The sequence below is a fragment of the Pomacea canaliculata genome, linkage group LG8 (genome assembly GCF_003073045.1).
Source record: "Pomacea canaliculata isolate SZHN2017 linkage group LG8, ASM307304v1, whole genome shotgun sequence".
Taxonomy (NCBI): domain Eukaryota; kingdom Metazoa; phylum Mollusca; class Gastropoda; order Architaenioglossa; family Ampullariidae; genus Pomacea; species Pomacea canaliculata.
In genome coordinates, this window is record NC_037597.1 from 14,123,455 (window position 1) to 14,149,470 (window position 26,016).

The window sequence follows — 26,016 nt, forward strand, 5'->3', positions numbered from 1 at the left end:
CTTCAAATTTGGGCGAAGAACAGGGACCCCTTAAAAATCTGAAGAGGGGGTCCATGGGACCCCAAAGAATTTAGCCTTAGCAGAAGCCCTGAGTATAAATATATAGATAGCTTCTAGAGCATTCTACTGGAACCTGTAGCTTCTGTAACACTTAAAACGCCTCGTACTTCGAAAAAAAAAATTACAGTCAAGCAACCAACCTGCTCGAGTACAACTGCACCATATATATATATGCTTAAATTCCTTTTAAGAAAAAAAAATCATGCTTCTTTTTCTTTGAACCCCAATCTCGCTTTTTTTCTTTCTTTATTCTTCTCTCTCTCTCCCTCTCTTTCATCAGCCCCTGACTGCCCTGTCAGGCAGCCGTAGACGAGTGACGAGCACTTGTTTTCTTTAGCGCGCCTGGGGTCCGTGTTTTGCCCATCGCCTCCGCCATGTTCGGTTGCGCCAGCTCTGCTGGAAGCGTACCCACCCGGCTGACGAGAGGAAAATGGAGAGAGAAACAAAAGATGCCAATGTGAAAAACATTCTCCGCTAATTAAAGCTCGCGACGCTCGGGTTTCATGCCAGTCGCTCGGGTGGAGGTTTGTTGTGAGTTTAAAGATACCCGATACTGAGCGGATAGACCCTGTTGGAGCTGCAAGGGTTAGGGGAACCGTGAGAACCTTGATGTGTGGGTTCTCGTCGGATAATTATTTTTTAACACTATGCAGTTGCACAAGGGTTAGTAGATGGCGATTGAAAATTACTTGTTCTTCCTGGCAGTGCGTGTACTTGACTTCCATGCCAACCTCAGATGCAGCAAATACACGTTCGTGTTTGTTTGCTTGTTTGTTTGTTTGTTTGTTTGTTTGTTTGTTTGTTTCTTTGTTCGTTTGTTTTTTTGTTTGTTTGGTTGGTTGGTTGGTTGGTTGGTTGGTTGTTTGTTTGCTTGCTTGTGTGTATGTTCGTTTCGTTTCCTTTTGGCCTAAAATAAACTTTCTCTTGCATTCTGTTTTTAACAGAAGGCAATACACTGAGGGGTCAAGTCTGGAGACACCTGCATGACTGGCCACAAGACCGAGATATTTAACAGCTACTGCGGACATTTAAATGTTTAGGCAGGGCGGCGGGACTCATGCTACTTGATTAACTGACCAAAAGCTGACAGAGGCACTGGGTGGCCGGACAGATGGCGGAAATTGATACCAAGATGTTTAAAGCGCTCATCGAACGGAAGGTCAGTGACCAGAAGAAGCACGTGCGTTTAATGAACCAATGAATGAACAGGAAAACTGAACGTCCACAAAGCATGATGAAGACCTCAGACTTCACAAGAGAGACCAAGGGTTAAAAATGGTTTAGCGAAAAAATTTGACGCCGATATACGTCTGCAGCATTCTCCCCCCGACCTCTCTGAATCTTTGGTGACTACAGCAGCGCACACACACACACACACACGCGCGAGTGAGGTGAAAGAATAAGAGAGTGAGAGAGAGGAAAAAAAGCCATAAGAAAGAAGTTCTACGCAGTTAACTCATGCAGGTTATTCATCAGACCAATTATTTAATTAGCCATGATCTTTTTCAGCTTAACTAAACTCGTGTTTTTAATTTTTTGCGAATGATCTTCGTGAGCTGAAAAGCCTAGAGGTTGGCCGTTACAAAACTTTATCAGCTGACGTCACTAACAGAGTGTCGCGAGCATTTGGGTGGATCCATAGCGAGGCTCACCGGGTGCAGGGCTTTGCATTTTTAATTTTTTTCCCCCGTGAAAGTACTGTGAGAAACCTTCCCTAGAGCAAAGACTACATAATTAGGACGAATAAACAGTGTGCTGTGTCCGAAATAAAAGGCGCCATCTTGGTAGCTGACACCCATCTGGCTTTTATTCCATGATGGATTCGCTGTCTTGATGTTCCTTATTATCATTTCGTTAGGTCCTAGAAATTTGGCATATTCTTTCAAAATGTGTTTATTTTGACACCGGCTTACCTCTGGTCTGCAGTTACCTCCGATGTAGCTCTACCTTCGATCCATGTTCACAGCCCCATGTGGGTTGCTGTAGCATCGCCGACATTTTTTCTGTGTTGCGTGTCGCATGTTGTCGTCTGTATGCCAGCTGTGTTAAAAAAACAACAACCTACATGTTCTTGCCAAATATCTCTAATACTGTTAGTGATGCATGCATGAGTATTTGAAGTCATGCACGATCGTTCAACTGTCGTGTGTATGCACGCGCGCGAATGACTTAAACTTACGAACCTTGAATATAGTATGTAAGCAAAGTGCAGTGAAGACAGCATGACAAACACAATCCTTGCATACGTGTGTGCGTGTGTGTGTTCAGGCTCCGTCTGTGTATGTCAGACCGTGTGTTTATGTCAGACGGCGAACGCAGACGATTGCTTGAATGTCTGCACGTGCATGACTGTGCGTTCCTGGCCGCGCATGCGTGTAAATGTCTGTACGTGTCACGCACGCATGGCCATGAATGCACGAACTGTGCCAGGTATGTGCGCTCATCCAGAGAAGCATGCCATTACAGCTCTCGCATTGTTTTCACTTCTCGTGCTTTCTCGGTGAAGCCACAACCGCTTACTATAATACACGTCATCAGTCCTCTCCGCCTCGCTTTGGTTTTGTTTCTCCATGGATGTGTGTATGTGGATTGCTGTCTGTCTGCCAAGTCCAACGCTTAGCGAAGTTCTCCGCTGTTAGTCTCGGCGAGCCTAAACAAAGAATGTGACTAAACCGGAAGCTTTGTAGTCTCTTGCCTCGTTTTAGTAGTTAACTGGAAAAAAATCGTCTACGAGCAATCCAGTAATGCTAGTTTGTGGTTTCTCAGTCCTGGATTTTCTTTGGGGAGGAGGGAGGATGGCCGTTCTGTCTACATCACACTCTTTCAAAGATCGTTTAAAAAGGAATCGGCTCCGAAGATGCTGAGAATTCTGAAGAAAATGGTAGGTGCTTTTAGAAGTGATTGTTTATCTTGTTTGTATTGTTTTGCTTTATCTCGCTATTTTGTTTATTGTGTTTTTATTGTGTTTTTATTGTGTTGTTTAATTTTTTTATCTCTTTGTTTTGTTGTGTTTTTGTTGTGTTGTTTAATCTGTTGTTTATCTCGTTGTTTTGTTTCTTGCGTTTTTGTTGTGTTGTTTAATCTGTTGTTTATCTCGTTGTTTATCTTGTTTACTTGCCCCCGCACGTGACTCTTGTTTGCAGTGCTAGATACTTTGCTGTGATATCAGCTTGTTGTTGACTCGGCTTAAAATCTCAGCCAAAAAGAAAATTGCTTGTTGACATAAATAGCTATCAGGTGGTGGGTTGAAATTCAAATTATGAATAGCGCTCACAGACACACACACACAATAATCATTCTGTTTATAATGGCTGTGTACGAGTGTCACGTGCCCACAAACTTGAATTCGAAGTCTGTCCTCTTCAACTATAAGTCTTTCCAAAAGACATTTTTAATTTGCTTACTAGTTCAGCCAGCCCTGTGATACTCCGGTGTGCTTGATCTTTGTTGACAGTAAACTGGTTGAGACCTTTTGCACAAACAATGATAATGGTTTTTCTCGCTAAACTTGATTTGACGAAGCCTGGCGATGTAAACCGAGCCTTGCTTGAACACACTGGTCTTGGGAACATCGTCTCTTACTTTCCGAAAGCATTGCAAGGGTAGCACGCAGTTCATACCCGCCCATTCTTGATCGAGAATTGCAAATGGAAGATATCCCCGGAGAAATAGAAGGGATTCGCGCGATTTAAACTGATTTCAACCGAAATAGATTTGTGGCGCCGAAGGAAGAAAAAAATAAATAAAATGGCGGCAATATTAGTGAAGGTTTTTGCTGGGTGTTGGAAGCTGCCCTGCCACTGAGTTCAATACTAACGAAGAGGAAAGGTAGGAGGTTTCTGTAGACACCCGTGCTCTCTGTTGATGGACAGTAAAACCTTGAGAGTCGATCTTTTCTATCGAATGACTGGCAGTTGCTAAAAGCCGGGATCGGTGCCATCGTGTGAGAAAGTTTCGAACCGTGACAAGTGGGGTAGGGGTGGGCTGGTGATACGTGCACACGACACATTTCAGGAAAGGATGGTTCGTGAAAACCCCGCTCCAGTTCTTTGTTTTTATTTGATTGTTTGTTTGTTTGGTTGTTTGGTTGGTTGGTTGGTTGGATTGTTGCTGGTTTGTTTGTTTGTTTGGTGGTTTGATTGTTTGGTTGTTTGTTTGGTTGGTTGGTTGCTTGGTTGGTTGTTGTTGTTTGTTTGGGTTTTTTTTTGTTGGTCTTTTCGAATCAGTATTTGCGAGGAGGGTGACGGATAGATCGGGGGAGGAGGTAGAAGGGGGAAGGGAATAGCCAAAACATCAGGTGCTAGAAGATGCCTTCCGGGATGACCAAACAGCATCCCCGAGTTTTTTCTTGGTGACTCCAGGACAGAATATAAAGTGGACGACTGGCTGTGCACCGAGACCAACGCTTAGACTCCCGTTAAACTGTCAGGTCTTGGCGAGTCTTTTGAAAACCAACATCAACAGCGATGGCTGTTCAAGGGTGGGCGGTGAATTTCCTAAAGTTTTGAGTGTACTTACGTACAAGTTTGTGGATTAATGTCTTTATTATTTTCTTTCTGGCAAAATCATCGACCTTCTCTTCCTCTTCCCTTTCCAGTCTAGGATTAGAACTAATTAACTAAAAAACACAGTAGACCACAAAGCTAGAGTTTTGTACCTTCGTCAACAAGTGAGCTTGCGTTGTCTGCTCTTCCTCTTCGTGATGATTGCGAAACCGGAAACCAGTTCGCATAAGGATTGTTTTAAAGGTTTACACGTAAAAATTTGTCTGCGAGCAGTCTTTTCTATACACAGTCCGTGGGTAAATCAATTCCCAAGACACAGTACCAGCATAGACATCTTACCTATGGATTTATTTCATGTACTGCATCCCATGGCTCTTTCCAGGAAGAAATCCAGCAGAAATTTTCGTTCAACATAGCTTTGTACATCTTTCTGTGGCCCTAACCCTTCGCCAATACTGATGGACAGCAGAAGAGTGTGGACGAGGGTGTAGCGGCTATCACTTTCTTGGAAGATCTGCAATAGTAGCATTTGGATCGATGGATTTGTATTAAAAATTTCATTTCGATGTGTTTTGTGACATCTTTTTTAATCTCCTGTTATAAGATCTTTAAGATCGTCATTTAAATAATGAAGTTGGCAGCAAGGTGACAAAGAAGTAAGCTTCCAACCATCGACTTTTTCAACTCCACCGATACGCATCGTCTTTCCTACAGCTTTGATTATTGAATAAAGTGAGCAGTGAACATGTTCTGACGTCATCAATGAACAGTCTCGCCAAACATGGAGGAGGGGGAATGACACACACACACCACCACCCACACATTCCCACCCACCTACACACACATTAGAATCCCTTATCCCTAAACCAGTGCTTTACAAATGAACCTGATGTAGCAGAAGATGAAAATAGATGAAGGCAAAGATAAGCAGAGGGTTCTAAAAAAAAAAAAAAAAGGTCGTTACCGGCGACCCACAGCTCAGTCACCAGTGTAATCAAATATGGGGGTCGGGACTGATGCAAGGTAGTGAGTGAGGCTGCTGTCTGTGGGATGTGGGAGGCGGAGGACTCGGTGGCTGTTTGACGAGTGAGCTGCGTGCAGTCAATACCTGCACAGCTGGCCCGACACCTGATACCTGTGCCGACAGGCATAGACAATTAATGACGCTGCTGATTACTTCGCAACAAACTTCTCTCGACATTTCATGGCGCAGATTACTGCCAGTGGCTGCCGCCAACCACACCAGGCCGGATGTACACGTTGTCTACTGCCTGCAGGGGCATTCTCTGCAGGAGCTCTTCCTGTAGGATCAGTCCCTAAAGACCTCGTACTGTCAGTCATGAAGAGGTTGACGCCAATGGTAGTTTCTGGAAAGATGCCTGCTTCCATTCCACTTTCTGTCTCTCTTAAAGGCGAACCTATGTTCGCTATATTCATTCTTCAAATCTTAGAGAGAAAAATTCTCCATTGAATGTACTAGATACTGATTGGAGTCGAGACCTGTTGAGAAGTCCCTAGCAGGTGAAAGGTCCACATGCTCGTGGTATGCCAGTCTGTATAATTTGATCGAAGTTTAAAGTTTGATACACTATTTTAAAAAGAACAAGTTAAAAGAAATCTTTTCTATATATATATGTGTGTGTATGTGGGAGTGGGTGGAGTGGTGTTGGTGTTGGAGGAATTACAATAGATTGAGCTCACCTCCACATGAAGAAATTCTTTCTTTAACACTTTAATTAGTATTATTTACAACTACAATGCAATCAACATTAGGAAGAAAGTTGATGAGCAGACGAAAACAGATGTGGCTGGTGTCTCACGCCCTCACCCGGACTTTGCTGGATGAGGTGACCAGAGTCGGTTGTCCATTAATAATGGCAACTGGAGGATGCAGAGAGTCTGTTTAGGTCTTTTGTATGATACACACAGTCTTGGTTCACAAAGAGCACGAAAAGAATTCCATCTTGTAAGGTGCATTGAGCTATCCTCCGTGTGGGGGAATGCACTATAGATATGTTATTCATTTGTAGCTTAGCTATGTTTGACGACAACGGAGAAGTTGCAGAGGAAAAGAAGAACAATAAGAAAGAAAATGAGATACAGCAGAGACGATGAGCTACTTAACTGAAAAAAACTCCAAAGTTTATGGACAGAAAGATGATGACCTACCATCGTCGCTGTTGATTCTTCTGTGCCTTCTTGTCTTTGCCAAGTCTTCGAACATAGTTCTAGTATCATCATCCATCATTGATGACGTCCACGACAACAGCAACAACTTCTTCTGCTGCTTTTCGATTCGTCATTTGAGTGACACACTACATTAACCTTCTAAACAGTCAGCCACTACTCATATTTCCTGTCGCACTGAAAGCCATTCAGAAAGTTTTGTTGTCAAAAAGATTTTGTGCCTTGACAAAGTGTTCCTCCATCGTTCAATCAGGACTATCCAGAAACTGCTCAGAAAACTCAAAGAAAATTATCCGATATCACGTAAAAATAACTCATATTTGTTGCTTTGGCGAACAGAAAAAATGTTTTTACATTTGGCAGTAAATAAATCAACAAAATGCTGCTTTCATTATGACTGGTCCTTACTGAGGAGCTAAAACTTTCTCTCGTGTCACCTGCGACAGTAATAAACTCTGTGCGGCAAGGACATTTTCCATAGACTTACGTAATATATATGACACGTTGCAGCTCTGTCCTCCTTCTTCTTCTCGGCTTATATTACATCACTGTCTAACATTTCATATGAGGCCCTCACCTGGCTGCAGCAAAGTATACCTTTTTCTCTAATCTTTAACTAGCTCTTCTTCACCATCTGGTTTCCATGGTCCTCATACAGGTTTTTTCTCCCTACCTCCTCGAAATTGTATCCGGCAAAGACGCAACAGAGAACACTTAAGCGTCATTTGAGGAGATTAAACTCTCGATTTAAACTCAGTCTCGAGAGAAGACACGTCGGCTTTTACCTTTGCTGTCGGTGATTAGTTTCACCTGCCTGGCGACAAACAGAGCTGGTAAAGTCGTAAAGCAGACTCAGTTATCCATTTATTTGTCATTGTCGCCTGGACATTTCACCTGTTTTATGCTCTCCAGGTTGGCGATTTTTCAGGAACAATTTCGGCAAATTTTCTGTAATGCGACCTTTTTCTCTGAAACTTAATCGAAGCGCTTCATCGTTGGAAGTGTTTTGTTTTTTCCATCGAGGAGGATGCTGCTGTTGTGGGCAAGCACTTTGGTCAGTTCGGAAAGTGTCTTCACCAGACTCAACTTCTCGAAAATGTGAAAATGTCTGGCATTTAACACTCATACTCACCCAGCCTCCACACCCTCGGATGCGAGTGTTGTGTATAAATCTTTCAAACATTGTCACTTATTCCACAAGATGCTTCTGGTTAAGAATTTCTTGAAGACTTCAAGCCATCGGGATAAGAGTACAGCAGTAGAGGTTCTGGATGAAATATTTTACTTGGAACTGTATTAATAAATAGTTGTTTGAGTTATGACCATGTACCAGAAGAAGATCACATTGGAGTAAATGTAATTTTTTTGTACATGAGAAAAGTAAGACATCCTCTGAAAATAAGACCTGATACCACTTTTGGAGCAAAAATTTAAGACCCGGTCTTATTTTCTGGGAAACACGGTATGTTAGTCAAAAGTCTGGCAGATCACTTCCTTAGTATCTTATACAGCGACAACTCCACAGCAGACATGAGAGAAGAAATATACCTTCACAAACTGCTCATCATCCCCGTCATGTCAGATGAGATCATCAGAATACAGGTTTCCTAAACTATAAAAGCCTGTCCACAATGCCGGACGGAACCATGAACGATGAACCCTTTGGGAGTTGGAGGTGCGGGTTTGGTAAAAGGGATGAGGCGGCAGTGGAAATGGTTGAAAGGTCATGTGACTTTCCAATAACCCATTAACCTATTTGTGCCCTATAGCGAGGATAAGTCGTTGCTAAGCAACTGAAAAGTGAAATGGGGCGGAATTGATGTTTTACGCCCTCAGCAACTAAGGAGACATACTGCAAAGCAGCCAGCTCTGTAAACAGAAACCATATGCAGAGAAAGAACAGCGTGTCCGAGACGAGATCTGAACCCAGGGCACCCAGTCCTCACTGTACTGGTGACAAACGCTAACTGCGTAAACTCAACGGTAAGATTGAAAGTACGAAATAGGTTCCTACCCCGGGGATATTATACTACGTTCCTCTCACCCGTGAAGTATATTTAGTGATGTTTATGTTTTAAAGCGAGTATATTTGCCAAGAGAAGATGTTTAATTATGGAAACAAATGCATTGTCCTGAGCAGCCCTGCCGGAAGCAAAGTTTTGTTCTCACTGAGTCAAGTATTAATGGCGCTGGGGCGTAAGCTCTCAGTTTTGTTTTGTTTTTATTCCAAGTGCACTCTCTTCTCTACCGGCGTTTATTTGCTGTGTTATATTTTAAAAATTATATTCATTTTACTTTACACCTGTTTTTGAACCCCACACTTAAATCTCACGCACTGCAAACAACTAATTAACTTGCAGACATCTTCCTTTGAAAGCTCCATGATTTATTGCTCATGACATTCACGAACATTCTAAATGGTTTCTATCGCATTGAAATGTGTTTGCTTCCTCCGGACCACTTAAGTTGGTGTGCTCGTTCTTAGTTAATTGTAATGAATGACTGCTCGACCACAAAATTTTTTTTTCTATTTGACGCGAGAGAATCACACACATGTATGATAAAATCAACATTACTTTGAATGTTTGTTTTATGTTTGTGAATTTTTTTTAAGTAAATGTTTTAATGGTGTGAACAGGAAAAATGTCGCTGTCCTCTTCAACTCATTCGTCCTTTCATGTTCGTGATTTCTTTCCTCTTATTCTCGCAAGACTGACTGCGAAGAAGAGGTTAACCAGTATATCGCCCACACATAGTTTCTTGAGGTTTTCGAACTTTGTCTTCCCTGCTCGCCTTGTAATTGTTTTGTATCTCATATCTGGGAGAAGAAACTGGGATTTACCCAACTCCATTTGCCTGCCCACCAAAGTAACATGAAAGATGAATCAAAGGCTTTGTGAGAGACTTTCATCAGATTCCCTGTTGGTGTCTCTGAGCTTTTCCCGCTTATTTTTGTTGACTTGTTTATTAACTGCCTCAAAAAAAACTTGTCTATCTGAAAAGAATTACTGACTGCGCAGAAATGGTTTTGATGTTTTTGACATTTCTTTTATTCCACACTCAAAACATGTTTTAAAATATGTTCAGTGAAAATATAGAAAATATAGCATCAGGTATCACAAAAAAGTATTCAGGTTTTTTTTCTGGGATTTTTTTCATCCAGTCAGGAGAAATTTTATATTAATGCCATTTATTAATTTGTTGAAAAAAATGTGCGAGTAAAGATTGCTTCTGCTAGTTTGGGTTTCACATAAGTAAACAATGCAAGCCTGGGTAAAAGAAAACCGACTGAAACATAATGTGTTGTCATGATATGTTTATTCCAAGTCTCAGACGGGCTTAGGTATACACTGTACTTGGACACAGATACTAGATACAAAGTCCAACAGAGAAAGTTTTTGTAGCAGAACATTAATTTTATTCAACTGCTGTTAATTAAAAAAATTCATTCTAAGAATGGAATATGTGTGTGTGTGTTTTATTTATGATTGTATCTAAATTTCTTTTACTGACGAGATAGTAGCCTTAAATGCATTTTTATTCTTCCACTGCACAGCTTCATGAGAAAATTGTCCATTAGGAAAAAATGTTTATATATACTCTGTCTCCTCTAGAAACTTTACAATTATAAACATGTATTCTACTAAGATCTTTTGCAAAGCTTTTTCATATTGGCAGAGCATAGTCTTTGAGAACCTAATTAAAAAGACAGACTGTAGTGACTCAGAGGACAGCAGTGCCAGGAAGGCTGGGATTGTACATGTTGCAAAAGTGTGGTGAAACCACAACTTGACCAAAAGAGCAAGCTAATTTTTAAGTAATTAATTTTGTACAGCCCGCAAATGATGCTTTAAACATCAAAATGGCTCTTGGGGTAAAAAATGTTTCCCACTCCTGACCTACTGTAAGCCGGGCGAATGTACTATATCAGTCAACTCTCCTGTCCTTGCCATATTGTATCTAGTCCGTCTACAAGCATCAAAAACATTTAAATGTACAAGTGAAAATCATAAGTTTATAAAGTTTGCACTTTTATAAAATGTTGTTTACATTGCCTTCTTTTTCGCTTCCTCCATCTTCCCATGTATCCCCCGCCCACAAAACGCCCCGTGAAATTGTCTTCATGCTTAGCTAAAAGTTATTTTTAATAAGATCTTATTTAACTGTGTTCAAAATTAGCATGAATGACATAGTAACTGATATATAAGCGATTTTTAAATCATTGTATATTGATAGATACTGTATATCCTTTTATAAATATTTATGAGTGATTTTTTAATTATATATATATTTCAATTACAATCATATAAATCAAATTCATTTTTTTAGTTTAAATGGTCTGTATGCTATGCAATATTCAGCGACAAGTGCACTGTAATTATTATTTTCAGTAAACAATGATTTTAAAGTAATGTATTTTATTGTAAGTCATGTGAGCAAACACTCATTACCAAATGGCTGCTCAATTCAGTAGGGTCACTTATGTACCTATTCATTCATCCGTCAAATAGAGATAGAATGCAGTTTATCACTTTTTAATAAAATGTAAAATTCGTGGAGATTATTATACATTAAACTAAAACAATACCAGAGAAAGTTATTATTTCGTTAAAAGAACGGTAGTCGCCAATCCTCATACAGAAAGGAACGGACAAGCAAACATTCCTCAGATATACACTACATACTTGCAACTGTTTATCCAAGACAAGTAGGTGAAATAAAAATCCGCTGAAGGTTAAATGGCAATCAAACACAAGATGGCGGTAAGTTTTCTTAGACCTAGACACTGTTGAAAAACATTAATACCAATGACAAATTGAGTGTCGCATACACCCACTTACAGTCACGAGTTCTTTACAAAATAAAAAGAGAATCCGCCTGCACTTATTGCCAGTGTTAAGTATAGTTTTAAAACATTGAATAAAATCAACTGTACTTGCCATTTTGTCGATTGAAGTTAGTTTGGGTTTGATACTTTGAAACTTTGGACATGTTTGCTGAAATCTTTATGCTCATCCTTCTCAGCCACAGACTTTCAAAACCTTTGTCTTCAGGGTAAAAAATCTTTTCTCGAGCATAAAACATCGACTTCTTCATCGAATTCAAAAGCATGAAGCAAGCTTTCGCCAAGTCCTAGAATACAATATGCAAGTCCCGGAAGATCTCTTGTCTCAGGGTTAATTTTAGTCTACCAAGCTTGAAGGCTTATAGCTCCCCAATTAATTAAGAGGAAATTATGTACTCACGCTTTGGGATGTGTTATTTTTAAATTAACTTAACCCATCAAAATGAAACTGCGGTCGAGTTGGCCTTTAACGTCCCTGCGCGTTCCGGAAGTGCGCCCTGGTCCACTGCGTCCTCTTACGTCCTCCGGAAGTGCGTCACTTGTCCGCCTCGAGCGTGGTGCGGATCTTGGCGTCGAGGGAGGGGGAGAGAATGGCCACCTGTTAGGGGGGGTGAACTCTTTTGTGACGGAAATCGGCGCGTTGTCGCCCTTTGCAACAGAAATTGCTTTCCATTTGGCGGGCTTTTTGCTTGGCCGAGCGCCACGGTGGAGAGAACAAAGGCGAGGCAGAGACCTGCGGTAATTAGGCAGAAGCGTGAAACGAGATTGGACGGAAAGATCAACAAGAGTCGGAGTGCCGATCGGAGAGGAACACAGGAACTGCGGATGCTGGCCCAGAGAACAGCCTCCAAGGATGAGGCTCACGCCTGGGTGAGCCGGCGACAGCTGCGCCACAAAGATGGGTGGACGTGTTGTGAGTGGGGAGAGAACCAGCGAACCGCAGTTGCCGTTCCTGAGCGTTGAACGCTTATGCTGTGTCGCACTACCGTGTGAGGTAAGCCCGGAGCGGAGCAGGCAGCCATGATCTCGAGCTGATCTCGCCTGAAAAGAATGGTTTTAAGGGAAATAACTTCGGTAATCTGACCCCCGAGTGTTGATGACAGTTCATGATAGAGTGCGGCTGCTTTCTAAAAATGATTGAGACGGATAAAACTATGTAATCCTTCGGTACCCAAAATGTAGCCATTCTGCAACATGTATCAGAGAATTTTCTGGAATATTAATATGTAAAATATTCCTTAATTTTCTAACAATATTATTCTAACATACTTCATGTCTGTAAAATGTTCTTTATCATTTTGTATAACAATAGAAATGTCGGTTGTGTAAAATGTTGTTTACCAAACAAGAGCGCTGTCCAGGAGACCTCGGTTCTGTAAAATTTTTATTTGTCTAATATCAGGAGACCTCATCTCAGGGAAACATTCTTTATTCGTCTCTCGTAGCCATAGTCAATTAGTCACGATGTGCAACAAAAAATAAGTAAAATAACGGCGATGACGAAGGCGACGACAACGACGACATCGATGTCGATGATGATTAATGTCAAGCTAGGAAAATATATTTTAATGTTGGTGAGATGGATTCCAAGCAGCACTATACCCAAGACCAGCCATTGTACAGTCACAGAGGTAAGTGTATTGTACAGTGTCTGACAGATCGAGGACGAGACACAGGTGGTCCCACGTCATCAAGCCAATCACGAGAAGATGAAACATTAAAGTTCACGACTAACTACTAAGGCAATTTCTTAGCAGTAACCGATGTTTCCCCTCTTCCCCCCCTAAAGATGATCTGAGAGACTAAACTCTTATATCAGGAAAATTAGTCAAAGACTGAACCCACTCCTGATTGCTTTCATCATTTTTTTTCTTCTAGTATTCCATAGCTCCTTTTTTTTTTTTTTAAGCAATGCAGATAAAAACGCTGATTGATACCAATACAATGAAGATCGGGTATCCTAGGTTTCTATCTCGGCATGGATTTGCAGTTTACGGGATTTAAATAAAATTAATTTCTGTACAATCAATATCTGTATCTCGCTACTCTTCGTCTTTGACTCTCTCTGTATTTCCTACCCACTGCAACTTGTTTACGGGTGTGTTAAAGGAGTTCTCTACACCCCTCCCCCATCTCTTTTTTTTTTTTTTTTTTTTGTATGTAGATACCCTCGCAGATAATCATCATTCTTTTCATTATTAACTTCGATTCTCAAAGGGATCAGATTTGACTTTCTCCTGTAAACCAAGTTGTGAGTTCACCCACCATTTGAGAACCCACCCTCGCGTTCTCGTTTTAAAATGGTTGACGAATTTCCAGAAGAGAGAATCGTCTCACAGCTCTTATCTTGCGGCGTGAGAAAAGAGAGCGGAAAACGGCGGAAGAATATTAGGAAACCGTGCGCCGCACGTGCATCGTGGCATGTCACGCAACTTCAAGTGTCCGGAGAAAATTGAGCAATCTGTCCGCGCGCCAGCTCTGACCTCCATCTTCCTCCACAGCCACTGCCTCTGTCGATGATTTTCGTGAACCCATTTCGCCTTTGGCAGTTTTCATGTAAATCACCGAATGTCGGGGTTTTTGGTGGGTGAGAGGAGAAAAGGAGGAGGGGAGTGTTTTGGGGTTTCTTTAAAAAAGAGAGACGGGTAGTCAGAGAGAGAGAAGGAAAAAAAATCCTTTGATTTCTGTTTTGCAGTCAGTGTTGGAGAGGCGACAGGAGAAGAGAGACTAAAAGTTTTACAGATTATTTATTTCAACGTTCTTGAACTAGAAGATTCCACTGTGATATAAAGTATACAAACATTGTTTTTAAGCTGATTGATAAATAAATATACGTGAAACAAAGATTAAGTTGGGCGTTGATAGTTTAGGAGAATTTAAGAATATTCATGGTTTTAATTATTATCAGTTAATTTCTGTATGGTCTTTATAAATTTTTTCCAGCCTGTGGAGTTATCCTGTTACAACATCAGGTGTTGTCTCTTCTTTTTTGTTTTTCCAGTCTCATCTAACGGTCTGTGTGTACAACGACATTGTGGAACCAGAAAATCTAATCTTTCGACTGTCAGATGGGGCTAATTGACATCAATGCTCAACCAGTATTATGAATAACAGCCCCATTTCGCCGAAAAAGCACTGCTTAGTTCGGTGTAAAAGCCTAGGTCACTGTTCCCCAGACAGAAGAAAGAGCGGGTCTCGACCTCTGGGACTTGTGACGACAGTGTGACGAGAACTTCCAAGGCGTGACCGGACGCCAGTTGTCTCACCCAAGACCTCACACCTAGCCAGGCGACCTGGAACTGTCCTGAACTCAAGAACGGGTTGACAAAAACTCAGCATGGTGATGAGACTCCAGTGGGGTGGTTGGTGCTGCTACGACCAGCGCTCACCCTCACCTACCCGAGAGGAATCCATCCCCGTACCCTCTTCGCAGCCCGCCGGCACCACCAGAGTTCGGCGCCTCATTGTTGAAGCCATAAACAAGTCGGGTGCAGGAGAGGTCCACCACGTCGAATGGAAAGATGGTTGAAGGGTGTGGGGGAGAGGTGGAAAGAAAGGGGTAGTGGCTGGAGGACGAGAAGGTCGGTCTGGAGATACTAAACCTACCTGGCTCCTCTCCGCGACAAAGGACGGCGGCCATGTTCTAGATGCGTATGTCATCGCGCTCAAACTGACACTTGAAAACCCATTTGTTTTGCTTTCTCGTATCTTGCACGCTCCAGTGGCTCGCCAGAATGGCGCGGAAAGGTGAGACGATGGATGGTTATAGCAGAACCGCACGAGATAGCGATTGCAGCGACACCTTCCTTCCTTCTCTCCCCCTTCCTACCTTCCAGCCTAGATCCTTTCCCCCCACCCCACCTTATCCCCACCCCCACGCTACTCGATGCTGGATGTAACCTGAGGTTTACTATGCGGTATGTGCGGTATCGCCGACTATAGCAGATCTCCGGGGTCTGACCCCAAAAGAGAGTCACTGTCCGATGGGTGAGAAATCGTAAAAAGTTAGAAACGGGGGACGAGGTGGTAGAGGTGGGAGAGTTGGGGGATAGGGGTTGGCAGTTGTGTCAAGAAGAATAACTCACATTCTTTCCTTTGTCTCGAACTTCCGAATGTTGTCTACGGTTGTCTCAGTCTACGAATCAAGCATGGTGCCTAGAGAGGAGAGTTGGTCAGCGGCCTCTAGGTGAGCTCTGAGTATTGAATTACAACCTGTCAATCATGGGGTTCAGGGGAAGGGTGTCTGGGATGGTGGAGAGGACTAGGTGGAGGGGGTGAGTTGGGGTAATGATGAATATACCCCTACAACTAACCAAATTCTTTCTTAGAGAAAGTAAGACCCGCTGGTGCATTTCTGGGTAACTAGTCTGTCTCTGATATGAAACGTGTTTTTAATTAAACACTGTGCAGTAGAAAGGAGTTAGTTGTTCGATCTCCATGTCTCACCACGACCAACCGCGACACCCGACACAGTCTGAGGTCACCTGACGTGACCTTGTTGCACTTAAGCTTCGTCACAACTGGCTTCAACCTGTGTCACGTGACGTGCACTGCGGTCATCCCTCTCTGACCTCCCCTCCCTGTCGTTGTCGCTGTCATCTGATGAGAACAGTCTCCCTAGCTCCTCTAGAGTCTAGACCACCCTTCACAGTCTGACAATGTTTGTGTCTTGCGGTGAAGTCTGTGTCCACCCCGCTCTGTAAGGCGAGAAGTCTGATGAGTTTCAAAAGATTACTTGTATCTGTAATACGAGGTTTCAATCTAGCGATACGGAAAACCAGCTGATTAATGACAATGTAAATTTATTCCTCCATTATCATAAAAATAATTGCAGACATTAAAAAAAAAAGGATTTATGAAATTTTATAACCGATGACGAGGCACAGATGTCAGGAAATGAGAAAAGAACATATGTATATTGTTTACTAAGCATCGTGATATACTTCAGGTGTGGTGTCGTCTTAAAGGGATTTTTTCCGGTTAAAGATGGATGCCACAGACTGGTAACAAAACTAATTTCACATTAGTGGGCTTGTTGGGAAAATGTGAAAGGTAAAGGACATGTCAACCGCTTTACTGCCCTCTGTTCCTAGGTAATCAAGTCACGTGACAAGACTACGAACAATAACCCAAAATAGGCTCGACACCAACATTTGCGTGCCTCCAGTGGAGGGGAGAGGGGAATGGAATCAGGTAAACAATGACGACGATGGTAAAAGATAACATCGTCGATGTCAACGACGACAATGATGAAGTACGAGACGTAATAACACAGACAAGGAGAAGTCGTGCAAGTAACCTTGCTGCGCAGTTGTGAGTGGTCGGGGTCTTTAATTCCGCACTTGGCGAGGAGAGAGAGAGCTCGGCAGACGACCGAGGAGAAAGATCAAGAAGCAAGCTATAAGGACTGCGACATCAGTGGAGCTCACCGCGATCTCGCTGACACCACCCATTGACACCCAGTGACTCGTGACCGTTGATGGTAGTCCCGATAGCTTCCCCACCCGAATGGAAAGCTTTGCTGTGCATAAACTTCAAGCCGAGACAGGAACTTTAGTCACAGAGAGAGAGAGAAGAGGAGAAAAAAAAAATATCACCATACTCTCTGCTTAGGGTCGATGTTGCAGCATTTAATTCAGTAGCTCCGATCTTTTCCCCCTTTCCCTATTCTTCGATGTCTTCTACTGAATGTCTCCGCTGAAAAAAAAAAAATCTGGACTTTCTCACAGTGAAAAAAAAAGAGTTTAAAAGTCTTTAATTTATACAGTAGGCGCCTTAGCTGGCAATGAAATAACCTGTTTAGACAGAATTGTCGTCGCCACCTGCTCAGTGTCAAGTACCTTTTAAAGAGACATTATAGCCGACTTGAGATTTTTTTCCCTTTTTTTCCAGAAAAAATTAGAAACGCCATCACTCAATGTCGGGGGGACAACATAATGGCAGACATAATAGTCTGGTTTATTCCGTAGACTGGAGGTTTAATAACTCAGCACAAAGCTGATCGACTAATGTGTACATGACCTGTCTGTCCTACTTTAACATTTCTTCGATTGTTGGTTTTTTTTCTCTGTCAGTCTATGTTTTTGATTGTCAGTATTTTTTGGTTGTTGTTGTCACATCTCTCCGGGTGTTCTTGCTAGCAAATATGCGTACAAACAATGAAAAGCTCAGATTATAGTTAGCATAATGAAACATGCCTAAATTAGATAAAATCAAACTAGCTATATGGTGAAAAGATAAAACCTTCTATTCGATATTTTGAAAGAGAGGCAAGTCACCTGACAAGCGACGGTGAGTGAAAACTACTCGCTCCGCAAGGTTTGTTATGGCTTCTCTGAATCGTGCTGAGTAAAATACTAGCTCTAATCAACAATCGACTAAACTACACTCTATCACACGTTTGTCGCAAAATTTACCTTTAGAATTCCCTCCACCCAACCCGAGAAGGGAGTTAGCACACGTGACTCGACCTCAACTGACTTCAGTTCTGAGTAACATCCGCAGTCAATCATTGAATGACATGGTAAACAACCCTTGCGTTAGACAACAAGGTTATTGTTTTGTTTTTTGGTGTTTTTTTTTTTTTTTCTTTTTGGACATCGTTGCAATCTGAGGTTTTGACCCCTTTTCGAAAGTGAGAATTATGTATATCACAATGAGCCGAGGTGTTCTCTAACCGGCAAGTATCTTGTTTCTTGAACTGAGATACATATATGCCAAAGATCCGACGGAGGCACTTTAAAGATGAAATAGAGATACTTCACATTTTATTTTTAAAAATCCCATAGTCACTTTAGATACTTTTAAGAGCCAGTAGTGATAAGACAGAAGACTGCTGTCTTCTCCAATTGTGCATACTTACTTTGCAGCCTGCCACAATGGAAATAATGGCTTTTCCTGTTGATCGAAGAAGGCGCAGCAAATTCCAGTTAGGCAAGATGGCAGCTACTCCAGCCGTCAAACGACGAGCAGATCTGACGAACAACGGAGGGAATATCTCCGGACCATCTCTTTCTTCCTTTCTCTCTCTTTCTTTCTCTTCTTCTCTCTCTTTCTCTTCCTCTCCTCTCTCTTTCTGTCTCTTCCACTCTCTCTCTCTTTCTTCTTCTTCCCTTCTCTCTCTCTCCAACCATAATAACGCTTTGCGTCAGTCGTTCCTATCTATGCCCTGGACACTTTATTGTTGCCCGACAGCTACAGCTGACGTGTTCCGGGGGGATAATCGTGGCAAATCGGTGAAGATCGCTTGATCCCTGATAAGCGAAACCCTGCAATACGCGGTTTAATTTTTCAAAGATGCGATTTTGCGGGCTCTCTTGTCGGACAGTCAGGAGGCTGGCGGGAAAATCAATTAATCGCGGAGGCAGGAGGATAGAGTCCACGCACTTTGGGGACATCTCCACGGCGCGAGCGCGCAGAGCAGCCAGCAGACCTTCCAGACAGCAGAGAACACGTCACTACGATGGCTAGTGCAAACTGTGCAGATGGAACAGAATTAAAACGCATGGAAAGTGTATAGCATGTGTGAGTGTGGGAGAGAGAGAGAGAAAGAAAGTGTTTGTGATAGAGAGAGAAAACATGGTGAACTTAGGAAATTTTATCCATCCGCAAAAACTAATGATCGAAATTATCTTTATTTTTGTGTGTGCTTCAAATCATATTTTTGTGAATTATATCGTCACATATTTATTTATTGATTTGTTTATTTATTTTCTCAACAGTCTCAAAAAATAATACAGTGTTTATTGATCACACCTCAGACTGTAACTGAAGGACACACACACAAAATGTTTCATTTGTATAAACAAAAATGTGGCACGATAAATGTAATCCTTGATTACGGACTTGATTACTTGATTAACCCTCAACCGTTTCAATTGCAGTCGCTTTAAATCCCATTTTTCTTACACACATACACACAAGTGACGTGCGGTAACGTCACGGCTGTTTCTGTGGCAGCTGCATGACGTCACCCTACAGCTGAAGTGCCCGGCTGTTGGCGACGTTGGGAGCTGCAGGCAGCGCCGCCTGCCTTGGTGGACAGACAACTGCCATCAGCGAAAGGTGACGGAGAAAACGAGCGATCAGGTTTCAGCTGACACGTGATCCCAGTCGGCATTCGTGCTTTTAAATTAGCGAAGAGCGATGAGGAGCCGGAGGATAATGATGATTATTATTGACATCACACTGACCTACGTAGTGCAGAAATGGGAACTATCGGCGGACAATGATATAAACCAGACTCAAGTGCTCCACATGACAAAAATGTTTGCCGAGGTAGGGAAGGTGGGATTGCGGGGACGAGTGCAAGAAAAGAAAAGATAAAGCTAACTGAGGAAGACGGGTAGTAATAGAGGTAAGCATGAAGATAGAGACAATTTGTAAAAAAAAAAGTAAAAATTCTGGTTTCCTTTAAAAATTCAGACTAGTTTTATCGCTGTTTGAATGGAACCATTACGGTAATGGCTGTTGTATTTGTTCGAGTGTTTACGCCCTGTTCTTTTTTGTTTTTATTTTGTCTTCTTAGCATCCATTCACTTGCTGTTCCCTGCTAGAGTGTTGTTTGTATTGTTGAAAAACAATCGGGTGTTTAAATCGTGGAAATACAATGTCTGCAAGTGTTCTGGCGAAAATAAAGCAGTAGACAAAGATTAATTAATTTAAAGAATAAAATCAAAGTTCATACCGATGGGGTCAAATATATAAACATGTCTTCTGCGCCTCTCTCCACTTTGCAACACACACTCTCTCAACCACACGTACAAACACACAATCAAACACATTTATTCTCAACCAAACCACAAACATATACCAACAGTCTCACACACACCCCGTACATACATACAGACGCACTGACGCATATGCGCACACGAACAGCATGCACGCGTGGACCAACACCACAACGCACTACGGTCATACATTCTTGATTGAAAGCTCGCTGTCTTCAGTTATTTTCAATCCGATTGACCGGCAATTTAATTTCAGAAGCTGCTTGTAAAACCTGTGGACGGTAAGACATCGCCGCACGGCGCAGCTGAGCTCTAATGAGCTGAAGCCACGGAGACAACCAGGGACCCAGCAACCAGGGGGGATCATATCCTCCCACTGACTGCTAGCACTCGACACCCACCTCTCTCATTTCCTCCAGCCCATTGTCAGTACGTGCGTGCGTGTGTGTGTGCGTTTTGAGATTCCTTCCCTTGAGGAAATAATTTTATTCCTTGTTATTTAATATTCAGAACATATAACTATGGGAAACCGTGTAAGTAAACCAAAAATAAACAACAGTTTTGTTTGTTTTGATTGTTGTTGTTGTTTATTTATTTTTTATTTTATTATTTTTTTTTATTTATTTATTACCTTACCCGCTGAGTAAATTTGGGTTCTTCGAGTCGGCAGGACTGTATATGTTAAGTCAGAGGAACAAATAAAGATAAAGAACTGGTCTGATAGATGAAAGAAACAAGGAATTTGTGAGAGGATAGGTGGAGAGAAAGAGAGAACGGGAGAGACTCCTCACCTTGGAGTGGCATGAAACCTTTTAGCATCTTTCCATCGCTGATGTGAAGGTGACGCCAGCAGTGGGCGAGGTGAGTATGCGTCACTGTCTCCAGAGGCCTTGCGTCACAGTGCCTGCCTTCCGGTGGAGGAGCAAATGGAGGTTGCCATCGCACAACGGACGCTGATGCTTATGTGTGACTCCCTTTACATTCTTTCACAGCAACTCCCTTTAATTTCATTATATATTTTTTAAAAACTTTTTGTTACTGTTGATTGAGTGTCCCGAAAAATGTTGTAGTATGACCTGGTAACGTATGTTATGTCACTGAAATTGTGACTTGATTAATTGTGTTTTGAGTGTCACATGAATCTGTTTTTAATTGTTTAAACTCTGACCTGACTGTTTTATGTATATTAGTCGATTTTCATTGTAACTTGACTATTCAGTGTTTTATTTTCTTTGTCTTTTTTCAACATGTCATTTTCTTTGCGATACCTACTGTCTACGTCACGAGGGATAACTGCCACGATTCCTAACGCATTTTGATGACGTCACAAACGATACTACAGCTTTCTCTCCGCTTTCTTTGACTAACTCATCTCTGTCTCCACACCGAACTGGCTGATGTAACCTAGACTGTATGTCTACTCTGTTCCAACACCCTCTGACCTTTTCACTCGATTTTCTTTGTTTTAGTTTTTTTTTTTAAACATTAACCGTTGGCCATGAGTTGCACGTCACCGCGTGTGCGGTCTAACCTTGATGCAGCTCTCTTTACACTTTACAGTCAACCATTTGCATGTGCCAGGTGGAATGAGCGAGACGGAGGGATAGAGAGAGAGAAGGAGGGAGAAACACGAGTGCAGCTCCCCCATCGAGGCTCGCTACCCGGGCGACAAGGTCCAGTGGTGAGCGCCCCTTGCCGGTGGCAGTCAATGGAGCGTAAAACTGGGCGCCGAGGCGGTGTGGATCCTGCTCCTCCTGCGACCAGGGGGAAGCCTCATCGGCGATGACGTTAATGGAGAGGAGACGCCGTTTGTCGTGGATCCTGGTGTGAGTGTCAACGGCCGAGCTGCAAATCATCCGCCACGTCACAGACGCACGTTGCAGACGACCGAAGGCTGACTGACAACTCGTTCATGAAGTCGATAATGGAGCCTCGTTCTGGCTGTTCCAGCTGCGATTTATAAATAGCTTGTTTTCACAGACTTTTGGCTAATGGCAGACTCTTCTGTGCTCACAATTTCTTTAAAATGTTCCCAGAGAGAATATTCATTCTGACATAAGCTTCATTTCCTGTAATATTCCTGAAGCAAAGAAGATATAAAGAGTTAGTAGGTAGTTTTAATGGTGTCGGTCTAAACTGTGACTATAGACAACCCTCGTGTTCAAAGCTTTAAAAAAAAAAATAGAAAGATACACAAAAGTAAAGATGAACAATATATATGCTGCCTTTAGTTCCCTGTCATAAAATTCTAGCACGTGTCTGTTTATTTAGTTTATATCACTAAGCACCTACCCACCTCCCGAACCACTGATGTCAAGTGCTGACAGATTCATCCTCACTTCCTAGTCTGATCGAGGACTAAAAATAAATAAATAAATCACTTAAAGCATGCCATACTGAAATCTTCCAAAACCAACAAATGAAGCATACTGTACATTTTAACTGTGCAACTATTTTTGGTATCATCTTTAGATTTGTGACCCCATCCACGTTTATGGTCACGTTTGCACACATCGATTAATTTGAAATATTGTATTAATTAAATCTGTAAATAAAATATTTCTCACCTTTTCCCATCATATGAAAATCTGAAAAATACAGCGTTTTTGTGGCTGGCATTTGAGCAGTTAATTGCATTGCAAAGTGGCCCACAGGCTTTGTCTTAGCCTTCAGTATAATCGAGAACAGCATGGAGGAGCAAAGGGACTGAACTGTGATTACGTTCTTATGGAATTCCCCATATATAAAACTTTGGATGTTCCAAAAAGTGTAGGGGGAAACAACTGTAATGCAAATTGCGTAGACGTAAGCCGACACGTGTATGCATGCGTGTGTGTGTATAAAGAGAAAGGAGAGTAAGAGGGAGCCACAGTTGCCCTGTGATCACTTTAACCGGTCACAGGTAAGATTTCCATATTTACTTATCATCTCCCGTCTGGCGGCTAACTTTAAAATGACCTCTCCCGACCCGTGCTTGTTATCAACCTGTCATGACTGACTTCCAGAATCCGCTGATGACCCTAGCGTGTCATTAACTTGTCACGCCTTGTGTCCTCGTAATGACACCACAGTCATGTGACAAGCTCTTCGTATCTCAGGTAAGGCATCTGATGTGAACATGCGACAGTCCTGCTGTCACACTCAGGAACCTCACGACCATGGATGTGTGTATGTGGACTGCTGTCTGTCTGCCAAGACCAACGCTTAGCCTCTTGCGAAGTTCTCCACTGTTAGTCTCGGCGAGCCTAAACAATGAATGTGACTAAACCGGAAGCTTTGTACACTCCTGCCTCGTTTTAATAGTTAACTGGAAAAAAATCGTCTGCCAGCAGTCCCGTAATACAAGTTCGTGCTTATATCGTTTCTCATGTGACGTCAGCTAGTGTTAACCGCCTCTTTACACCCATTGGTTGTATTATCTTCTGTGTGATATCATTATCAGCTGATGTCAGGTTTTTGTACTTGTTTTCGTTGCCGTCATCTGACACCCTCTACCCCTACCCACACACACCAAAAACTGGTTCGACCAAATAAATCGGTGCACAAGTCACGAAAGCTACCCCGCCGATACCCTGTGTGCGCTACCCGGGGTTGTTTTCCTTACCACACCCTTTGGCAGCCACGCGCCGGCGTGTCGGAGACGGTTCCACCCGGAGACTCTCGGGCGAGTTGTCTTGTGCAGATTGATTTCGCAGCATGAATATTTGATGGCGGCGCTTGCAGTGGCAGCACACCGCTCCGCCAGCACGGTGCCGCCTGTTGAGCGTTGCTGTCGCCACGGCCATCCTCACGTCACGCTCCATTGCACACGCGCGAGCTGCGCGACACGGGTGCCTTGTTCCAGTCAAGAGAGGGGGTCGCTCCAAACATCCTGACTTCTAAAGTTGGAGGAGGCCTCGTCCTGAAAGAGCCGCATTACCAGCCCATTGAGTCCATGATAATTTGATTTGCAATGTATTCAGGCCTTTAAAGCCCTCGTGTCTGTGGCTTGAAGAGGCCTGCAGCGCGTGACGCGTGAAAACTACCCCGTTGGTTTGAGTTGGAGGGGGGTGGAGAGGTTCCGGTGAAGCGACCCTGGCAGGACATGAGGATCTGTCTCCCTCTTCTTTGTCAATAAGACATGTAAGGCCTGCTTGATTAGCGACCACAGGTAACAACAGTTTGTCAAGAAGCAGTTTTTGCCCAGATTCCTTGTGTTTTCTAGAGTGGAACGAGGCCTATTTCTCGGTATGAGGATGCGCTAAGTAAGTCGTCGTCGTCGTCGTCGTCGTCGTCGTCGTCGTCGTCGTCGTCGTCGTCGTCGTCGTCGTCACTCTCAATTTCAATTTTCATCTCACTATTTCCCGATTACCGCTCAGTAAGAAATGAACACAATACAGTTTCTACTTAAATGTAATGGAATCAGACATCCCTCAAAACATGATGTTTTTTCCCCCTGATGTTTGTCACACTTGGTAGAACTAATTTATGTATCTGTGAAGATGATTCGATGATATCGTTAAGAGCTGACTGTTCATCAATGCCGTTATTTATTTATTTTAGTTTTTTTATTTATTTGTTTATTTTTATTTTTTTTAATTTATTTATTTTTTTTTTTTTTGCTGTTGACCAAGAGTCTAAAGACACTGCAGCAGTTTTGTAATTTAAGTTTGAAAACTTTTGATTGTTGTCTCCCTTCAGTATGAGAGAAAACATGCATGTCATAAAACGAATTACATATTTGACATTTAAAGTTGTTATTGTTAAAAAAATAATGAAGCAGACAGAAGACAAAACTTGTGCAAGAGACAGACACATAACAGAATATCATAGCTTAATAATACTCATTTTAAAGAAAAGACCATTTGTGATCTGGTGGAACTAACATTTCGGTCCCATTAATAACAAATGACATTTTCTTTCTGATGTTTTGTGTCGTTTTTCAAGATACTGTTTCCCCAGATCCATGTGAATGCTTCTTCCTTCTCCTTGAATCGAAAGGTGCACGCGCTCAAACATCACCAAGCACAGAGAGAGATCATCATCACAGGCTTCAGGATATGTTTAGGCTGAGCTGATACCATATGTTGATTAGACAATGTACAAGCATGACGTCACCAGTTTGACCTCTTCTCTGCGCATTGTGATATTTGTCGGCATGTATTTTTAACAACGGAAGCGCGTGGGGGTGTATTTGTAATCAGATTTTGAGAAATATTATCTTGATCTGAGTTGTGTCCAATAGTTAAAAACATTTTGCCTCCTACTAGAACTTTAAAGATTGGTGAAGTATAGCACGTGACGGGTCACGAGCACACGATACCTGAGAAGTGATGAGACAGTTAAAGAAATCCGTCGGTAAAATTTGTGACCTAGATAACTAGTCTACCTATCTTTTATTGTATATTGTCTCTTTACTGTCAGACTATTCCTTTGTCTAAAGCTCAGTCTGTACGCTTCTCTCTATCTCGACCTTTCTTCCGGCTCTCTCTCTCTCTTTACCCGACCGTACCAGCTAGCATTAGCGTCTAAATATTAGCAATGTTCTGCCTGTCGGACATTTCTAGAAAAAATATTTTAATATACAAAACACAGTCCAGCTAACGGGCACCACCATCAGCCTCTGACAGTGGATGCTCCCCTTACCCCCCTCTCGTTTTTTAAGTTTCGCCCTCCATCAAAATCCAGAACAAAGAGGCAGGTTTATAAC

The 26,016-nt window shown here is 42.3% G+C and overlaps 1 long non-coding RNA gene across 2 annotated transcripts; it reads left to right on the top strand.

Moving 5' to 3' along the window:
• The first annotated feature begins 2,814 nt into the window (after positions 1-2,814).
• Positions 2,815-23,462, top strand: LOC112571302. 2 transcript variants are annotated; one of them, XR_003100793.1, is made up of 4 exons: positions 2,815-2,941; positions 19,558-19,954; positions 20,584-20,756; positions 21,909-23,462. It is a non-coding gene; the product is annotated as an uncharacterized LOC112571302 (long non-coding RNA). The 2 variants fall into 2 exon arrangements; XR_003100792.1 differs by having other exon boundaries at positions 20,584-23,462.
• The last annotated feature ends 2,554 nt before the right edge of the window (positions 23,463-26,016 follow it).